At 41.3% G+C, this 22,249-nt stretch overlaps 1 non-coding gene across 1 annotated transcript; it reads right to left on the reverse strand.

Moving 5' to 3' along the window:
* Positions 1 to 1,130: 1,130 nt before the first annotated feature.
* LOC118652373 lies at positions 1,131 to 1,252 on the reverse strand. Its single transcript, XR_004966609.1, has one exon. It is a non-coding gene; the product is annotated as a small nucleolar RNA SNORA26 (small nucleolar RNA).
* Positions 1,253 to 22,249: the final 20,997 nt, after the last annotated feature.

The raw sequence follows: 22,249 nt of genomic DNA on the forward strand, positions 1-22,249 counted from the left end.
CCTACTGGGGATGTGCCTGCAACCAAGGTACATGCCCTTGACTGGAATCGAACCTGGGACCCTTCAGGCAGCAGGCCAACGCTCTATCCACTGAGCCAAACCGGTTAGGGCCTGCAAGAATTTTTAAAACATGCAATACCCGACTGTTCAGTGAGGAGTTCAGACCTCTTTTCTCTTGGATTGTCAAATAAAAAATTACACAGCCAACAAAAAAATAGTTGTCTAGCGTGAATGAATCAAAATTATAACTACAGTGGGGCCTTGACTCACGAGTGTCCCGACTAACGAGTTTTTTGAGATACCAGCTGTCTCTCCGTCGATTTTTTGCATTGAGTTGATAGAGTAATTTGAGTTAACGAGCTCCTTAACGAGTTCCTTAACGAGCTCGGTTTCAGAACGAATTAAACTCGTAAGTCAAGGCCCCACTGTATTTTTTGTCAAATTGGCAAAAATATCATATCATATCATATCATGTATGTAATATATTTATTTTATTGATTTCAGAGAGGAAGGGAGAAAGAGATAGAAACATCAATGATGAGACAGAATCATTGATCCTGCATGCCCCTCACTAGGGATCAAGCCCACAACCCGGGCATGTTCAACCAGGAATCAAACCATGACATCTTGGTTCATGGGTAGATGCTCAACCACTGAGCCACACCATCCAGCTAATATATTTTTTTGGTGTGCTACAGTTTAGTAATTAGTTTATGTGTGCCATGAGACGAAAAAGGTTGAAAACCACTGGCCTATTGTCTCTTCAATCCAATCCAGCCCTGTTTCCATGATCTTTTCAACTGGTTATCTGTCTCCCCCACCCTCTGTATATTTGAGTAAAATTATTTCCTAAACATTTTTATGCTGCTCCACCTCCCACAGTTGTAATTAGCCTGGTCCTTTCTGCCCCCAGAAGACCAGCTGCACCGCATTTCTACATTGTCTCATTGGAGGCATATGGCAAAGACCAGTGTTTTCTTGTTGGACATCTTTCTTCCCTACATGAGGCATCTCTCCCTCCCAGACACTCAAAAGCATTTTATGTGTATCTTTCTTTTAGCTTTCTGTTCTATAATACACTTGTCTATATGAAGGTCTTACACTTTCCTCTCACCAGCTATTTTTTTTTCAGCTGTGACTCCAGACAGGATCCAAAGAGGAGTTTTACCATCTCTTCTCTGGGTTTTACGGAGTCTCAGTTTACCCTTCTGTGTTAGCCTCTTAAGGCACTGCATTAACCTTAAAAGGACACAGGAAAGGGTGTCAACCAGCTATTTTTTTAAGGGCTGGAGTTTATAACTTATTCATCTTTGTGGCCCACATGAAAGTTTCTCATAAGACTCCTTTGTCAGAGTAGACCAGTCAGTAGTTTTTCTATCCTTTCATCCCATCCTGTTTTTCTGATTTGTTCTTTTATCACAAAACTATAGAAATAGTTGAGCAATTTGTTTTTAACTTTTAAATATATATTTATTGTTGAAAATATTAAGATGTCTCCTTTGTTTGATTTTTTTCTCCCCATTAACCCCTTCTACCCCTTACCCCCCCCACCCTCGCCAGGCCTTCACCACTCTTCTCTGTGTCCATGGATTATGCATATATGCATGTCAGTTCCCCGGTTAATCACTCTCTCCTCTCTCCCTTCTCCCCGCTGCCTTCCCTCTGAAATTCATCAGTATGTTCCATGCTTCCTTGTCTCTGTTTCTATTTTATTTATCAGTTTATTTTTTTCATTAGATTCCACATATGAGTGAGATCATGTATACTTACATTTCTCTGACTGGCTTATTTCGCTTGAATGCTATAGAAAGAATGTTACGTCCACAAAGGCTTATGTTTACAGCCAGATCCCAAGTTCCTAGTACAGTGTCTTATCAGACATTCAATATATATATATATATATATATATATATATATATATATATATATATATATCTCCTATCTAATAAAAGAGAAACATGGTAATTAGCGTATGTCCGCTACCCTTCCCATTGGCTAATCAGTGCGATATGCAAATTAACTGCCAGCCAAGATGGCGGCCGGCAGCCAGGCAGCTTAAAGGGAACATGAGGCTTGCTTGCTTCAGTGACGGAGGACTCCAACGTTCCCCGTGTGCCGCTGCCGGCCTCTGAGCTGCAACTCTAAGCAACTATGTTACAAATATAGAAGCTAAACAAAATCCCAGAAACCTGCTTTAGTCGGCCAGGCTTCAGCCAGCAGGATCGCAACATTGTTTCAAATACAGAAGGTAAACAAAGGCCAGAAACCTTCTTTCAGCAGCGGAGTCCTAAGAGCTGGAGCCAAGCCTCAGAACTAAAGCTGGCCCAGAATAAAAAGAAAAAGAAAAAAAGGAGTGGTTGGGAGCTTCAGTCACCCGCCAGCCTGAAAACAGCCCTCAGCCTCTCACTCAGACTGGCCAGGCACCCCAGTGGGGACCCCGACCCTGATCCAGGACACCCTTCAGGGCAAACCAGCTGGCCCCCACCCATGCACCAGGCCTCTATCCTATACAGTAAAAGAGTAATATGCCTCCCAGCACAGGGATCAGTGGAGTCGTGAGGCCTCCCGGCACCGGGATCAGCGTGACAGGGGGCAGCGCCCAAACCCCCTGATTGCTCTGCGGCTCTGTTGGTGACAGGGGAAGGCGCCTGATCAGCCCTGCTCTGTGCCTGATAGGGGGGAGCTCCCCAACCCCCTGATTGCCCTGCGGCTCTGTGTGTGACAGGGTGCAGTGCCCCAACCCCCTGATCGGCTCTGCTCTGTGTGTGACAGGGTGCGGCGCCCCAACCCCGCCCCCCCCCATGGGCCCTGCTCTGTGTGTGATGGGGTAGAGCCATAACCTCCGCATCGGCCCTGCCCTGAGTGTGACAGGGTGCGGTGCCCCAACCCCCTGATCCGCCCTGCTCTGTGTGTGACAGGGTGTGGCACCCTAACCGCCCCCCGATGGGCCCTGCTCTGTGTGTGATGGGGTAGAGCCATTACCTCCCATTGGTCCTGCCCTGAGTGTGACAGGGTGCGGTGCCCCAACCCCCTGATCCGCCCTGCTCTGTGTGTGACAGGGTACGGAGCCCCAACCCCCCTGATGGGCCCTGCTCTGTGAGTGACAGGGGGCAGTGCCCCAACCCCCTGATTGGCCCTGCTCTGTGCATGATAGGGGGTGGCCCCGCAACCTGCCCATTGACCCTGCCTTGAGTGTGACAGGGGGCGATGCCCCAACCCCCCAATCGGCCCTACCCTGAGCGTGACTGAGGGTGGCATCGCAACCTCCCGATCCGCCCTGCTCTGTGCATGACAGGGGGTGGCGCCCCAACTCCCCAATCTGCCCTGCTCTAAGCCCAACCAGGGGCTGCACCTAGGGATTGGGCCTGCCCTCTGCCACCAGGGAGCAGGCCTAAGCCAGCAGGTCGTTATCTCATGAGGGGTCCCAGACTGCGAGAGGGCACAGGCCGGGCTGAGGGACCCCCCTCCCCCCCGAGTGCACAGGTTTGTGTGCACAGGGCCTCTAGTGTGTGTATATATATATATATATAATCTGTAGCGGTAGGTAGATAGATAGATCGATAGATAGATAGATAGATAGATAGATAGATAGATAGATAGATAGATAGATAGATATTTGATTGATTAGGGACAGAAACACTCACACATCTATGTTCTTATGAGATCACACTGCTCTGGTCTCCAAAAGACCATGATTCAGAAAGCAAGGATAGAGAATTGCCGTATAATAACTATACCTAATTTTCATATCCACTCTCTGTGTAGTAGGTACTTTTGTAGAAGTAACTTCTTTTCTTAAGGTACATACTATCCCTTGACCACACTATCTCTTTCTTCTGTATAGTTGTGATTTCTGAATCTTTATCTCCCATTATAGCTTTTCTTGAATTCTAGAGATCCACCTGCTTTCTGGACATCTTCAATTAACCTATGGCAGAGATTGGTTAGTTTTTCAATAAATTATTTTTCTTCTTTCTCCTTGTTATATCTCCAGACCATATTTCCCAGTCTTTTTTTTTTTTTTTTTTTTTGCAGTTATGTGTAGCGAAATGATGGAGTTTGATTAAAAGAGTGTTGATTAAAGTTATGTGCACATGTCTAGGTCTAGTCCATAAAACCTACATTTACTTTCCACCCTCTACCGCCCTGTCTGCTGGATATGACCATAGAGGGAAGAAGCTTAAATCCTTCAGTGACTGTGTGGAGCAGAGACATCCCATCCTTAATAATGAAATTTAAACAAATGAAACAGTTCTATTTGTTAAGCTATTAAAAATTTCAGATTGTTTGTTACAGCAATTAGTGAAACCTGTACAGTACATATTTTCCCTTAAAACATATTCTTTGAAATTCTTTATGTATGTCGATGCCCTTTCACTTTTTGCTCAGAGTGCTATGCTTTCCCCAAAGTATTTTCTCTCTCATCTCATATTCCTCGTCAGTCAACATTCCATGTTCTTTATTCCTGGTCTCACTGTTTTAGTTCAGGTTGTCATCCTGTCTTGATTGGTCTATTAAACTAGTATCCTGAATTGTCTTTCTGCTATCTGCCCTGACTACCTCAAATTTATTCTTTAGACTGCCCACCATTTCTCTTTCAGAAACACAGATCTGATCTTATAGGTCTCTCATATGAAAAATTTTAATTCAAAATGATTTAAATTTTCTTTAGCATGACATCCATTTAAACATTATATTTCATCCATTCCCTAACCATCTTTCACTTACATTTCTAATGTTATAAATCAGGCTTAAAAAAACAAAAACAAAAACAACCAACACGAACAAAAAAAATCAGATGTATACTTTTCCCATAACAGAGAACATTTTTTTTGATTTTCTGCATAGGATATTTACTTAGTCTCTAAAATGTCATTTCCCCCCCATTTTCTATTCCAATTTCATTCTCTTAATAGGGCCCAATTTAATAGTCATCTTTTATCCCTTTTTTAACTTCCCATGCTAAGTTAATTGCTCTCTCCTCTGTACATTCATGACATTTCAACTGTAACTCTCTTCTAGTGTTTATTTCTTTGGATTTCAATTATATGTATCTCACAATTGATTGTGAAAAGCAAATGGGCAAAAAATTGGCCTTATTTATTTTTGAGTATTCTTTGCCTAATTTAGTGAGTAGCAACAAAGAAAGTACTCAAAAAAGTTTTGTTGGATATATTTTTAACTGCTATATATAAGTCACTATCAAAGAAAAATGTGACCTTTGTTTTCCATTATATGATTAGCTCAACAAGAATGTATAATTCTTTTCCATTTACAATAGCTATGATGTTAAAGATTAATCTGTTTAAATAATAGTAATGATTATTGATATTTAATGAATAGTTATTACGTGCTAGGCACTGTGCGAAATTCTTTATGTATTTCATCTTGTTTAATCCTTGCAATGACTCTATGAAGTTGATATAATTTCCATTTTTGAGTACTGTATTAGCTTAAGTTGATGTGCAATGATGAACAAAGAACTGCTGTGTGAAAGGTAGTTCCCCACAGGAGATGTTGAGGAATGTATCATTATTTTCTCCCAAGGTGACAACCATTTGAGAATTTCCTAAGGTCTTTCTCAACCACCAAAGCTTTATAACTTATAAGTATGTATAGGATAATATGGAGCATAGAAAATTCCATTCAAAAGTATTTTAATATATTTTTGTTTTTTAATAACTTTTTTCTCTAGATATTTTAAATATATACTTGCAGAATGTTTGAGATGGCAGTCTTTAAAACTGAATTGTCAAATCAAAACCACAATGAGATACCACTTCATACCTATTAGAATGACTACTATCAATAAGACAAGATATAATGAGGATGTGAAGAAAAAGGAACCCTCGCACACTGCTGGTGGGAATATAAATTGGTACAGCCACTATGGAAAATAGTATGGAGGTTCCTCAAAATTAATTAAGAAGTACAAATTGGTAGTTACAAAATAGTCACAGTGTGTAAGTGCAGCATAGGGAATGTAGTCAATAATATTGTGATAACTATGCATGGTACCAGTTGAGGCACCGGAAATACTAAGATGAATATTATGTAAGTATATGACTGTCTAACCACAAAGCTGTATACTTGAAACCAATACAAAATTGAAAGGAAAAAATTAAGACTATGACTCAGCAATCTTTCTTCTGGGTATCTACCTGAAAAATTTGAAAACACCTAAAGATACATGTACCCCCATGCTTATTGCAACATTATTCACAGTGGCCAAGGCATGGAAGCAACTGTAGTGTCCTTCAATAGATGATTGGGTAGAGACTACTACTCAATCATAAGAAAAGATGATATATTGCCATTTGTGACAATGTGGATGGATCTTGAGAATATCATGCTAAGCCAAATAAGTCAGAAAGGACAAGAAACATATAATCTCACTCATATGTGGAATATAAAACAGAAAGCAGCAAATGAAGAAACAAAACAAACTCTAGACACAGACAGCACTTTCTGCCTTACCAGAGGGGAACGGGCTGGGGGGGGGCGGGGGTTAAAAAGGGTAAAGAGTGTCAAATATGTGGTGACAGAGGTAGTCTAGACTTTGGGTGGTAAGCACACAATGCAATATACAGATGGTATATTATAGAATTGTGTACTTAAAACTTATGTAATTTTATTAACCAATCTCATCCCAATAAATTTAATTTAAAAACTAGATTGTAACAAAGATGTTTTTTGGCTTTCAAAACTTCTGTTATTCTCAATTACATTTACCCAGACTATAGGTTTAGAAACTGGTATTATCTGATAACTGAAATAGCTTAAGTCTCCTGGTGTATTGATATCCCAAGAAAATCCAGCCAATATGAGATAAACTATAATAGAGGGGCAAAATGTATTGAATTTCTATTACTTACTCCTTTAAAAATATTTTATGATGCTTATATATTGGTCAATGATAATCTTCATGGTATCTAGGTTAAGGTACTCCATATGTACTCGTGAAATCAACTCAATTTTATCGCCCTCCTAACCTATAAGTTCCTCTATTTTATTCCTTTATACAAATTTCTTCCCTACTTCAAGTCCACTAGTTAAGTTTGGCTCTTCTAGATGGAGTTGGGTAATGATGTTCTGAGCACTAACAGCATTGGATTCTGCACATTGAGGTTTCTGGGCAGGTTGAATTGCCTGGCAAGTGCTCGGTGAGGCGAAGTGGACACAACAGTGGAGGTGTGCAATGTGGCAGGTCAACAGCTTCTCTATATTATTTAAAGTAATGTTTTCCCCATTTGAATAGATAAAGTAGAGTTGAATAGAGCTGCTGCTATACTCACCGCAGTATTTGCAATTCTACAGTAATGTTTTTGAGGATCTCAAAAGACTGCAGGCATACATAGTAATTTATTATTTTATATCATCCAAATCTTAAGGACACCGATAAAGTTTTTATAATTTTTATAATTTTTTACACCAATAAATTTTTAAGAGCTTGTCTATTTCCAAGGCTGGTAGAAATATGATTCTATATTTATCTCAATATATAATTAACAATAATTTATAAGTAATGGGTTTCATGCTCTGAAGACAAATTACTGGCCTTTCTTTTTTTTTCTTTCTTTTTTCTTGTCTGAGTAGTGACTGGGGGTTGGGGTTCTGCACTATGATTTCCATGACACCCAATTTGGCATCTTATACTGTCAAAATGAGCTCGTGATTTCAGGTGAGGAATAAGCAGAAGCATATGAACCCTCTAGCAAAAGAGATGAAATTTTCATCTGAATGTCCTAAAGAATAAAAATGATGGAGATAAAAACAGAAAATATATGACATGGACAAAGTTGTTTCTAACTAGAACATTTTTCAAAGTTTTCTAGGGGCATCAATTGCTCTCTGAGCAAATCATTTAGTACAGATCTCTAGTGAGAGCATTAGCACACGATCCTCTCTGCCTGCAATTAGATTAGTCATGCACTTGTAGGCCAGAATTTATGATGATTTGCACTCCAGAACAATCCTTGCACCATGCTTTTCAGAAAGAAAATAAAGAAAACTACTGTACCATGCACTAAAGATTGCATATTTCTTTTTCTTTCAAATTGCTCTCATTTCTCTTTTAGTTTTAAAGGCTTATTTCATAAAAATCAAAGATAAAGACACTGTAATATAAACATTCTCATAGCCCAAACAGATGGTTTGTCATTATTGCTATCATGAATGTCATAAGCATTCTTTCCGTGTATGTTTATGTATTTACTTTCTTGATGCCTCATTTATAAGCTACTGCAGGGGAAAACATACACCTTTCTATCTTCCAGAAATATTTTTATTACTGTTATCATCATCATCTACATCATCATTGTCATTTGCACACAGTAGGTCTCTGTAGGTAATTATCAGTGTTTTAAAATTTAATTTAGAGCCTTCAGAAGGAAAGATACTATATGTGTTTGGAAAATGAAACTTGAGAAGGGTAACTAGTTATTCAGCCTAATGAATCATGTATGATCTTTCTCTGTGTCTGCACAGGTTCTGAGGCCTGCTCCAACTGTCACATTGGACCAAAGTGATTAGCAAAGTCTGTGTGCAGGCATGGCCATAACTGCTATTTCTGGACTTCAGTGGATGGTGCTGCCATGAAAAAGCACTCATCATGCTTACTGATCTGACCAAACACTATTATCTCAAGAATTCTTAAAGTTATTCTGCTCAAGGCATAGAATTTCATCTTTTACACATCATCTATTTTTCTAAATTGCTTTCTCTTTCTTAAAACAAGAGATACTGAGTAAGTATGCCCCTGTGTTTTTAAGCAAGTGATTAAATCTCAGCTTGAAGAGTGCAATAATGCCAGCCAAATTATCCATGTTTATCTGGGATGCCACCTGGTCAGGAATGTGAAATCTCATCAATTAGATGGCTCTTAATACGTTCCATGATGTGGTGAGAATTTAGAGGGAAGTGTATCTCAATATCTATATTATAAAACCCTAATATGCAAATAGACTGAAAGGTGGAACAACCGAACAACCGAACAACCAGTCACTATGATGTGCGCTGACCACCACGGGGGCATGGAACATGGCAGGCACCAGCAGCAGATGGTAGAGCACGGAACATGGTGGGCATCGGCTGCGGCAGCATGATGGAGCAGGTGAGCGGGGGCGCCAGACCAAGGTGGGCACTGGTTGCTGTAATTGGGATGAGCCTCTGGTGGTTACTGAAAATACTTTACTCCCACCTGCTGCGGTCCCACTGGGCATTCACACCTGCTGCTGGCACCGCTTGCACTTGCTGCCAGTGCCAGAGCTGCTGCTCACACCACTGCCGGCGCCCAGCACCAGTCCCGATGGTTCGGCGCCATCAGTGGGTGCGAGTGGTGGCTGCCGGCCCCGATCACCCCTGAGGGCTGCTCCACCTCTCCTAGCTTCTGAGGGGCAATCAGGGCAGCAGCCACCACTGGTACCCACTGATAGCATAGGCCCCACTCACATCTGCTGCTAGCGCTGGCCCCAATCGCTCTGCACTGTCAGTGGGTGCAAGTGGGGCTGGTGCAGCGTATGGGAGCAGTGTCAGCAGAGGTTGACGGCAGACAGGGAGCCAGGGGGGGCCATGGCAGGAGGGGCCGGGCAGGGGCACAGAGGTTGGGCTGTGACCCGTCCCTGTGCCCACTGCAGCCTCGCAGCCCACAGTTTCTGTCAAGGTGCACGAATTCATGCACTGGATCCCTGGTAATATTATAAGACAGCTACAACAATGGGCACATGTATAGAAAGATAGACTTGTTTGAAGTACATTTAAGTGTTTTGTGAGAATTATTATAATGAGAAATGTTTTATGAGAATTAAAATATTCTTGTGGCCTAATTAAAATGGATATTAACTAGAGCCTGACAAAGTAATGCTTTGCTATTGTCATCACTTTTGTTCTCAAATTGTTAAAAAACTGATGAATCAGAGCTTCAAATGATTATTATGGCTATTAAAAGAGCCAAACATTTGTTTAAGTAGAGGTAGTATTGATTTCTAAATGAAAAATATCTATACTCCACATTAAAGGCTGATTCTTAAAGGTAAAGGTAAAAAATAAAGGAGATTGATCTCCTTTATCTTTTTCATTTAAGAATTGTGATTTCTTCTTGTTTGAAAAATATGTTTTGATATGAGAAATCTGTAGGAATTCCAGGAAAACTTTGGTAAACAGGTCCTACACTTTTATATCTTGGATTTTATCTTCCACCATTCAGTGATTTGGGAATAATTCCATGAACAGGAACTTTTATCCAGCAGGCACTATTAAGCTCTAGGCCCTGGACAAAGGCATTTACATCCCACTTCTCAAGGGTGGCCCATAGATCTACTGCACCAGCATCACCTGGGAGCTCCTTAGAAAGGCAGCAGCTCTGGCTCCACTCAGACCTGCATGGTAACAAGCTCTCCATGTGCGTTAACACATTACAGTCTGAGAAGCTTTGCTTTCACGTTTTACTTCTAAGTCCTCACCCCAGACCTACACGTTTGGAAGTTAAGTCAATGTGCAGAGTCACAAAGCTAGTATGAGGTGGCACTGCTCTCTTTACTCAGACTTGGCCATGTTCCATACACAGTTACAGCCTTCACTTGTTGAAACCTTATCCCTTAAGTGTCCAGCTGAGATACTACACCTCACTTAAATCTTCCTTGATGGCTCCTGTTGGAAGTAGCCTTTCCTCTTTAAATATCTCAAATTATTTTAACTTTTTCTGTTTTTGCCATATAACACAGTCTTGTCTTAGATTATTATTATTAGTGTCCATGAGGATAAAAACTATCTTTTTAGGCTTGCATAGTCTATTGCACCTAGCATAGCAACCACTGTATAATATGTGCTTAATGGATGCTTGAATAAATTAAGATTGCTTTGCCCTTTAAGTAAAGCCATTCCATAGTTCATTAGGACAAGTAAATCCTATTATAGTTATGTTTAGTGTATTAACAGCTGCTAATTGCTTCAAGGTTATTACTGCCTGGCTCACATTAATATTAATATTGATAATTCCTACCATGTGTACAGGGTTTTATAACTTACAAAGTACTTTAGCACCTATGACAACATTTAATCCTCACTACAACATTGTGGCATAAGAATTATATTATACCCATTTTACAGATATAGAAATCCATGCTTACAGAAATTGAGTGACCTGCCCTAGCCCCACTCTGGGCTCCTCAGCCCGGAATATCAGTGCCAGGAAGAGAAGCCCCCACAACATCTGGCTGTGAAAACCAGTGGGGATTCTGGTCATCCAGGTGAGATGGAAGCCTGCTGGAAACCCAGATATGCTATTTTTTTCCTCGCCCGAGGATATTTTTTCCATTGAATTTTAGAGACAGTGGAAGACAGAGGGAAAGACAGAAAGAAATATCGATATGAGAGAAACACAATGATTGGTTGCCTCCTGCACAAGCCCTGACCAGGGCCTGAGCTGGAGAGGAACTTCCAACTGAGGTATATGCCCTTGACCTGGAACAGAACCCGGGATCCTTTGGTCTGTAGGTCGACACTCTACCCACTGAGCCAAACCAGCTAGGGCCAGATATGTTCTTAAAGCACAGACTTATTTGCTCACTTGAACTCACCCTGGGCTCCAGTGCAGGAAGCACCAGACTAGGGAGCCACCAGAGACTTACAGAGAGAAACTGAGTTGTGTAGCTTCAGGGCAAAGGCTCAAGGAATAGTGGCCATTGTCACTGTTTTGAGCCCTCCTCCTACACAACTAAATCTGAACCCACATTGGCTTGCTGATCTCCACTTGCTCCACCCTGATGACTACTTGAGGCCCCACCCCACCCAATTTGAGGACCACCAGAGTCTATGTTGATGGCAGAAAGCCAACCTTGGTCCACACTGGAGTATTTCTTGAAAAATTCCCCAAGGTCTGAGGGTCCCAGGCAGATGGTGACTAGCCTGGGTGTGCTCTGTGCCTTTTGTTTAATGGCCCCAGGCTCAGCTCTGCACAAAATCTGAATCTGCATTGTCCTGGTGAACAAGACTAGCTGCACACTGGTGCCTCTCTGAGACCCTGCCTACTCCACCTCATAACCAGCCCGAGGATCTTTCCACAGCCGAGACATGGGCAGCCAGAGGTGGTGGTAGACCTCAGGGTGCCCTGTATCTTTTGCTGAGCTGCCCTGGGCCCAATACAGGTGGAAGCCAACCTCGGTTTGCAGGGTAGCCTTTCTCATGTGCCTCCAAGTCCAGTACAGGCAGCTACCAGATGCAGATAACTGTGTAGCTTTCACCAAGTGGCCCTGGGCCAGCCACAGGCAGTGACTGACCTTGGTATGCACTAGAGCCCCTCCTAAGAGGTTCTATGATTAACACACCCAGTGGCTGGCTTCAGATCACCACATAAGTAGCTCCACAAAAAACATACTTAAAGGGTGGTCTCAGCAGCCACCAGAGCCCACTAGGGCAAATACCACCTGCGCTGTAGGGCCAGCCCATATAGAACAGCTTGTATGCCGTGGTCATGGTCAATCTTCACAGCTAGTCAGCCTGAAGGAAAATCTCACCTACTGACATGCCAACAGCATTCAAGACTATTCTACAACTGGAGGACACACACACACACACACACACACACACACACACACACACACACACACGGGGCACTCTTAAAGTGCCCAGCTCAGGTGATCAGGGAGACTGTGCCACTGGGCCCCACAGGACACCTATGACATAAGGCCACCTTGCTAATACTGAGAGACATAGCTGATCTACTGAATACACAGAAACAAACACAGAGAGGCAGCCAAAATGAGGGGACAGAGAAACATGTCCCAAATGAAAGAACAGGTGAAAACTCCAGAAAAAGAACTAAATGAAATGTAGGCAACAATCTACCAGATACAGAGTTCAAAAGCCTGGCCACAAGTTTGCAAAAGGAACTTAGTGAGAACTTCAACAAAAAGATAGTAATTATAAAAAAGGGACATAGAAACCATAAAAAAGAACCAGTCAGAAATGACAAATACAATAAACGAAATAATGAATACACTGAAAGAAAGGAATCAACAGCAGAAGATGAATAAGAGAATCAAATCAGTGATTTGGAAGATACAGTAGCAGAAAACACCTTATTCGAATAGCAACCAGAAAAAAACTTTAAAACATGAGAATAGTCTAAGGGACCTTTGGGACAACATCAAACATAACAACATTCACATCATAGGGGTACCTGAAGGAGAAGAAAGAGTGCAAGGAATTGAAAACTTATTTGAAAAAATTATGAGTGAAAACTTCCCTAACCTGGCAAGGAAAATAGACATACAAGCCAAGAAGTTCAAGAGTCCCAAACCAAATGAATCCAAAGAAACCCACACAAAGACATATCATAATTAAACTGCCAAAGATTAAAGACAAAGAAGGAGAGGGGAGACATAAAAGCAGCAAGATAAAAATTGTTAGTTACCTACAAGGGAGCTCTCATTGGACTATCATCTGATTTCTCAACAAAAACTTCCCAAGCTAGGGGGAATTAGCACAATATATTCAAAGTGAGGAAAAGTAAGGACCTACAACCAAAAATACTCTACCCAGCAAAGTTATCATTTAAAACTGAAGAATAGATAAAGAGCTACACAGACAAGAAAAAGCTAGTGTTTATCATTTATTATTAAAAAATGCTAAATGATCTTCTTTAAGAAGAGAAAGGAGGGGGGAGAACATAAGTATAAAAAATAAAATTGTAATAGCTATGACCTATCAATAAGCACTTTAAAGGTAAATGAATTAAATGCTCTAATCAAAAGACACAGAGTAGCCGAGTGGATAAGAAAACAAGACTCGTACAAATGCTGATTATAAGAAACCCACTTAAAATCAAAAGACACACACAGACGGAAAGTATAGGGATGAAAAAAGAAATTTCATACAAATGGAAATGAAAAAAAGGTGGGGTAGAAATACTTATATCAGACAAAATAGACTTTAGAACAAGGGCTATAATAAGAGACAAAGAAGGAGATTACATAATGATAAAGGGGTCAATCCAACAAGCAAATATAACCATTGTAACCATTTATGCATCCAACGTAGAAGTATCTAAATATATAAACCAAATATTGATGAACATAGAGAGATGGATGGTTACAGTCATAGTAGGGTACTTTAACATCCCATTGATATTAATAAGTAGATCTTCCAGACAAAAAAATCAAGGAAACAGCAACTTTAAATGACACATGAGACCACATGGATTTAATTGATATATTTTAGAGCATTTTACCCCAAAACAACAGAATATATGTTCTTTTCAAGGGCATATGGGACATTTTCAAGAATAAATCATGTGTTAGGCCACAAAATAAGCCTCAAAAAATTTAAGAAGATTGAAATCATATCAGTACAATGGTATGAAACTAGAAACAAACAAACCCTGAAAAACACATGGAGGCTAAATATCATACAACTAAACAAAGAATGGGTTTACAATGAGATAAAGAAAGAATCAATACCTTGAGACAAATGAAAATGAAAACACAATGACCCCAAATCTATGAGACCCAGCAAAAATAGTCCTCAGAGGGAAACTCATAGCAATACAGGCCTACTTCAAGAAACAAGAAAAATCTCAAATAAACAATCTAACTTTACACCTAACTGAACTAGAAAAAGAACAACAAATAGAACCCAAAGTGAGTAGAAAGTAAGAAATAATAAAGATTAGAGTGGAAATAAACAAAATGGAGTCTAAAAAACAATATAAATGATCAAGGGCACGTGCTTGGGTTGCAGATTCACTCCCTGGACCTGACCCTGCTCAGGGCACATGTGGGAGGCAACCAGTTGATACATCAAAAAGATTAAAATACCTAGGAATAAATTTAACCTAGAAGGTAAAAAACCTGAATTTGGAAAAATATAAGACACAGAAGAAAAAAACTGAAGAAGATATCAATAAATTGAAGCATATACTGTGCTCAAGAACAGGAAGAATTAACATAATTAAAATGTCCATATTCCCCAAAGCAATCTATACATTCAATGCCATCCCTACCAGAATACGAATGGCACTTTTCATAGAACTAGAACAAATAATTTTAAATTTATAGGAAACCAAACCAAAACCGCAAATAGTCATGGTAATCATGAGAAAGAAGAACAAAGTTGAAGGTATCATACTACCTGATATCAAAACAAGGATTTAATATTCAAAGTACTGGCATAAAAACAGACACAAAAATCAATGGAACAGAACAGAGAGCCCAGAAATAAACTCATATCTATATAATAAATTAATCTATGACAAAAGAGGCCAGAATATACAATGGAGTAAAGACAGTCTATTTAATAAATGGTGTTGGGAAAATTGAACAGACACATGGAGAAAAATGAAACTAGATCACCAACTTAAACCATACACAAGAATAACTCAAAATAGATTAAAGATGTAAATGTAAGACCCCAAACCATAGAATTCTTAGTAGAAAACATAGAAGTAAACTCTCTGACACAGCTATTAGTAAAAATTTTTTCTGATATATCTCCTCAGGCAAGGAAAACAAACAAACAAAAAATAAACAAATTGGACTACATGAAACTAAAAAGTTTTTGCACAGCAAAGGAAACCATAAACAAAATGAAAAGACAATCTACTGAATGGGAGAACATATTCACCAATGATACATCTGATAAGAGGTTAATATACAAAATTTATAAAGAACTCATATAAGCTAACAACAAAAAACAACCCAATTAAAAAATGGGCAGAGGACATATGAAAAGCTGCTCAACATCACTAATCATCAGAGAAATGCAAATTAAAATCACAATGAGATATCACCTCCCACCTGTCAGATGGCTATCATCAATAAATGAACAAACAAGAACTATTGGTGAGGACTTGGAGAAAAGAGAATCCTCAGGCACTGTCGGTGGGGCTGTAAATTGGTGCAGCCACTATGGAAAACAGTATGGAGGTTCCTCAAAAAATTAAAAACAGAACTACATTATGACCCAGCAATTCCACTTCTGGATATTTATCTGAAAAAAAACCCAAGCACTTATTTGAAAAAAAGATATGTGCCCCTATCTTCATTGCAGTGTCATTTACAACAGCCAAGATATGGAAAGACAGCCTAAGTGCCCATCAATGGACAGTTGGGTAAAGATGATGTGGTACATCTACAATAGAATGGTAGCCACAAAAAAGAATGAAATCTTACCACTTGTGGAAGCATGGATGGACATGGAGGTATTACGCGAAGCAAAATAAGTCAAACAAAGAAAAATCCCATATGATTTCATTTATATATGGAATCTAAAGAACAAAGTAAACAAACAAAACAGAAACAGACTCAAAGATACAGAGAACAAGCTGATAGTTGCCAGATGGGCGGGGAATTGAGGGACTGGGCAAAAAAAAAAAGGTGAAGAGATTAAAAAATACAAATTGGTAGTTAGAAAATAGCCATGGGGATGTAAAGTACAGCATAGGGAATCCTATCTAATAAAAGAGAAACATGGTAATTAGCATACAACCGCTACCCTTCCCATTGGCTGATCAGGGCGATATGCAAATTAACTGCCAGCCAAGATGGCGGCCGGCAGCCAGGCATCTGGAAGTGAACATGAGGCTTGCTTGCTTCAGTGATGGAAGATTCCAACGTTCCCCGGCTGCCTTGCCGGCCTCTGAGCTTGCAGTTTAAGAAACATTGTAACAAATATAGAAGCTAAACAAAACCCCAGAAACCTGCTTTCAGCCGGCCAGGATCTTAGAGCTGGAGTTATACATTGTTTCTATTATAGAACCTAAACAAACCAGATAGCTGCTTTCAGCAGCAGAGGCCTCAGAGCTGGAGACAGAGCTAAACCTGGCCCAGAATAAAAAAAGAAAAAGAAAAAAAGGAGCAGTTGAGAGCTTCAGTCGGCCTGAAAACAGCCCTCAGCCCCTCACCCAGACTGGCCAGGCACCCCAGTGGGGACCCCCACCCTGAAGGGTGTGTGACCAGATGCAAACAACCATCATCCCCTCACCCAGGCTGGCCAGGTACCCCAGTGGGGACCCCCACCCTGATCCAGGACACCCTTCAGGGAAAACCAGCCAGCCCCACCCATGCACCAGGCCTCTATCCTATATAGTAAAAGGGTAATATGCTTCCCAGCACCGGGATCAGCGTGACAGGGGGCAGTGCCCAAACCCCCTGATCACTCTGCGGCTCTGTGTGTGACAGGATGCGGCGCCCCAAACCTCCCCCCCCCCCTACGGGCCCTGCTCTGTGTGTGACGGGATAGAGCCGTAACCTCCCCATCGGCCCTGCCCTGAGTGTGAGAATGGCAGCACCCCAACCCCTTGATCGGCCCTGCTCTGTGGGTGATAGAGGGTGGCGCCCCACCCCCCCACCCCCCCATGGGCCCTGCTCTGTGTGTGATGGGGTAGAGCCATAACCTCCCCATCGGCCCTGCCCTGAGTGTGACAGTGGCGGCACCCCAACCCCCTGATCAGCCCTGCTCTGTGGGTGATAGAGGGCGGAGCGCCAACCCCCTGATCTGCCCTGCCCTGAGTGTGACAGGGGCGGTGCCCCAACTCCCCTATCGGCCCTACTCTCTGAGTGACAGGGGGCAGCACCCCAACCCCCTGATTGGCCCTGCTCTGTGCGTGAAAGGGGGTGGCGCCGCAACCTCCCCATCGACCCTGCCTTGAGTGTGACAGGGGGCGGTGCCCCAACCTCCCAATTGGCCCTACCCTGAGCGTGACTGAGGGTGGCATCGCAACCTCCCAATCTGCCCTGCTCTGTGCATGACAGGGGAAGGCGCCCCAACTCCCCAATCTGCCCTTATCTGAGCCCGACCTGGGGCTGCACCTAGGGATTGGGCCTGCCCTCTGCCACCCGGGAGCAGTCCTAAGCCAGCAGGTCGTTATCTCCCAAGGGGTCCCAGATTGCGAGATGGCACAGGCCGGGCTGAGGGAACCCCCTCCCCCTGAGTGCACAATTTTTTTTGCACTGGGCCTCTAGTATAGTTGATAATATTGTAAGAACTATGTATCGTTGCCAGGTGGCTACTAGACTTATCAGGGGGATGATTTTTATAAATTACATAATTGTCTAACCACTATTCTATACACCTGAAACTAGTACAAAATAATATTGAATGTCAACAGCAATTCCAAATTAAAAGGCAAGAGTAGCTATATTAATATCAGATAAAGCAGTCTTCCAAATCAGAAAAGTCATGAGTGGTTCCCACAGGTTCAAGAGGAGAGGGTGAGTGATGAACATGTGGGGCACAGGGGATTTTTTGGACTGTGATACTATTCTGTATGATGCTGTAATGGGGATGCATGACATTCTGCATTTGTTAAAGCTCATAGAACTACACAACAACACAAAGGGTGAACCCTAATGTAAATTATGGATGTTGGTTGACAGTACTGTAACAATATTGGTTCATCAATTATAACATACGCATCACCCTAATGCAAGTGTTAATAGTAAGAGGCAGCCCAGCCTGTGTTGCTCAGTGGTTGAGCATCAACCTATGAACCAGGAGGTCACGGTTCAATTCCCAGTCAGGGCACATGCCTGGGTTCTGGGCTCGATCCCCAGTGTGGAGTATGTAGGAGGCAGCAGATCAATGATTCTCTCCCATCACTGATGCTTCTCTCTCTCTCTCTCTCTCTCTCTCCCTTCCTCTCTGAAATTAATGAACATATATTTATAAAAAAATAGTAAGGGTCACTATATGAGGGAGGCAAAGGCTGATATGTGAACTCTCTATACTCAGACTGCAGTCAGCCGCTCCACCTGCCCCAGTGCCTGTATACGTGGGACAGACCTCGTGCTTGTTAGTATTGAACAGATTACTTTCTGTTTCAGAGCTAAGTTAGGGAAAAGTGTTTTCTAGAACCTGCTGGCCTCCTCTCCCCCAACCCAACGGATATGTCCTGGCTGCTGGGTACTTGTTTACCTAATAGACAGAACACTCGGGTTCTGAGTGGTCAGTTGTGGCCCACAGGACACTGGCACTAGAAGATAGAGCTGTGAGCCCAAAAAGCCTACCGTCTGCCACCACATCGACCTTCAGGATGCTCCTGGAGGACCTGTGTGGTGCTCTGCTGGTGATTGCTGATAGCCTGAGACACATCCCAGGTCTCCATGCATTTCCCCGGGAGATCCTGGTATGTGCTGTGGTGGTGGTGGTGTCTTTGATAGTAAAGAGATGGCACACTTGAGGAAGTGTGAAGGCATAGACAAAAGGCATACTGCTCGTGATGAAGTCTGTGGAAGATGTAGTGAGAATATTGGACCAATGCCACAAGCTGATGGCTCTCTCAGTCCACAGGGTGCAGTCCTCCCATGTTACAGACCTTGTGCTTGTTAGTACTGAACACAGACTTGAACAGGTCATCACTTTAGGACATGTTTGGCTCTGGAAAAGGCATGGAAAAGCCAGTCTTCTCAACTTTCCCAGCTGCCTGATGAAAAGCCCATCTCAAAATCACAGAGATCAATGGAGAACAACTTCAGAAGAAAATAACAAATGATTTCAATGGAAACCTTCATTTTTCAGAAAATCCACAACTGCGCCACCAAGAAATTATGAGATAGAGGTGAAGAGTCCAGGAAAAGGAGGGGGAGAAAGACAGGCTGGAGCAATCCAAAGTGAATGAAGCAGGTCCTGAAAGATAAAAACAGCCCATTAATATCAGTGGCTGAAAAACTGCTCCAGACCATCCCTTTGCCTGATTTCCTTAGAGATCACTTAGTCACGTGAAGTGCAAGGTCGAACAAAACAGGGAAGCAGAAAACAGCGATCTCTCTGTCCTTCAGTCATAAGCTGATCTGGAGAGTGTTCCTGATAATGCCAACTTCAATGTGTCCCTTCACAGCCCTGAAGAGGAACATTGCGAACTAGCCAGACAATTGTGGGAGAAAAAGCAAACGAATGAAGAGTTCACAGGACTGATAACAAATCTCCAAATGGAGGATTCATCATTGCAGCACGAAAATTCAAACCTAGAAAATGAGATTTGGCAGCTGAAGCTTCTAGTTCTGCCCGAATCACTTGAAGATCATTTAATCCAACTTCAGAAAAAAACAACCCAAACTGATGAGGAAATGAACTGCTTCAAAATGGAGAAGAAACTTCTCAACATGTGTAGAGACATGAACTCTGCATGTCAGATGCACAGCCTCTACAAGAAGATGGCCAAAGACATGGGCAAGGAATTGGAGACAAGAACTTTCTACTACTGAACAGAAACCATCTTCTATGTGAAAATGGCTCAAGAAATCTGGATGGCAGTCATGTCAACTGAGGGAAAGTTCCAGGAGCTAAGGAAAGAAAATGATCACAACAGGCAAATGCTGGCCAAGGTCAAGTCCAAGTTCCAGCCTTTCCCACAGCCCACAGAGGCCTGGAAGTGTCAGGGAACCGCCCTGGGTCATCAGGACCCCCAGGAAGGAGGAGGGTCATGCAGTAAGAGTTCAAGAATCCAGAGTCCCCTGTAGGTTTGACTCAAGTTTCCACAGCCGCTGGGTACTGAACACTTGCAATCACAGCAGAATGTCTCCATGGTTTTATCTTTAAAGTAATTTTTATCTTTTTCTAGTTTAGCTACTGTTATTTAATTTATGCCAAAATTCCTCTTATTCAAGTAGGTATGGTAATATAATTTTAAAATAAAAATTAATTAAAAATAATGACAAAATAAAGTTCATTTAATATTTCAAAAAAAGAAATTAAATGAACTAAAAAATATTACAGAGAACATCACAGAATAAAAATTTAAAGCCTTCTGGTGCCAAGGTTTGTGCTCTTTCTGGTGTTCTTCTAGAACAAAAACATGGGTCTTGTATGAAGTCAATAACTATTTTCTCAAGTTGTGTTTATAGCAGAAGCTCTCTTATACAATATGCATTGACCTTAAGAGATTATTCCTCAAATGAAGACACTGAAATCAGAAATATAAGAAAGGAAAAATCTATAGGACTTGCTAGCTGATTAGAAAGGTCTGGATAGGATAGAATTAAAAGGAGCCCCAGATGTGGAACCTGGGTGCCTGGAGATGTGATGATACCACTTATGTAGCAGGACAGTCTGGGGGACTGAGGAAAAAGATAACTCGGGGGAGGAGAGAGGTCATTGCTCACCAGTCCTCTTTTTCCTGATTCTGTGGTGCGGATATCCATAATCTGAGTGATTACATTGATCACAGGCCCTGTCACATGAGTGAGAATTAACTTAGTTGTTTTTTTTTAAGGTACTTAGACTTTGGGTTCTTAGTAATACAGTACAATCTCCATTCTAGGCCACCCTGACTCATAGATATGAACAGAGTTCTCTCTACAGTCAGTTTTTTGAGTGAAAAAGCAATTCAGGTTCTTGATTTTATATTCTGTTCTAACTTCTCTCTCCTCCCATTGTGAATTAGCACCCTGTCAACCAGATTCATAGAAATAGTACCTACAACTTTGCTGATTTCTCACTCATGCAGATTTCAAAGAGTCTTCATCTAATTGTTGACGATGCTGAGTAGAAAGATCTGGGATCTGAAGTTGGAAGTCCTGAGTTACAATTTGCTTTTCTATAGCTGTGAACTAGGGCAATTCACTTAACTAGTGTGAATGCAATTAATTAATCTACTACTTGGTGAGTAATGCTATGTGGCTTATATGGTTGTGAAGATCCAATGAGCTATTATGGATGAAAACAGTTTATAAATTTTAATATGTTATATCAATGTAGTTATTACTAGTGTAAGAACAGAACAAAGGACAAAAGAGTAGCTATCAATTTAAATATCTACTTAAATGTAAATTCTATATTTTAAAAATTAAGATGTATTTTTTAAAATATTAAAGTGCTTTACATACTTTCATTTCAGTATAATAATAATAATGTCTATTTTAAGTGCATGGAAAACAGAAATGAAGTTCCTAAAAAAAATAGAACTACCAAATGATCCAGTAATTCTACTTCTGGGTATTTATTCAAACTAATTGAAATCAAGACCTTGAAGAGATATTAGCACTCCTATGATCACTGCAGTACTATTCACGATCGCCAAGATGTTGAAACAATGTAAATGTCCATCAACAGGTGAGTGGATAAAGATAATGTGTTATATACATACAATGGAATATTATTCAGTCTTAAAAAGAAGGAAAATTCTGTAATATTCCACAAAATAGATGAACCTTGAGGACATTATGGTCAGTGAAATAACCCAGTTTCAGATTCTTCATCAGTTGTCAAGCTGAAGAGCTTCTACTCTCACCAAAGGCCAAGATTTCATGTGCACTGG

This window comes from Myotis myotis, unplaced genomic scaffold, assembly GCF_014108235.1.
Source record: "Myotis myotis isolate mMyoMyo1 unplaced genomic scaffold, mMyoMyo1.p scaffold_m19_p_3, whole genome shotgun sequence".
In the NCBI taxonomy this organism is placed as follows: domain Eukaryota; kingdom Metazoa; phylum Chordata; class Mammalia; order Chiroptera; family Vespertilionidae; genus Myotis; species Myotis myotis.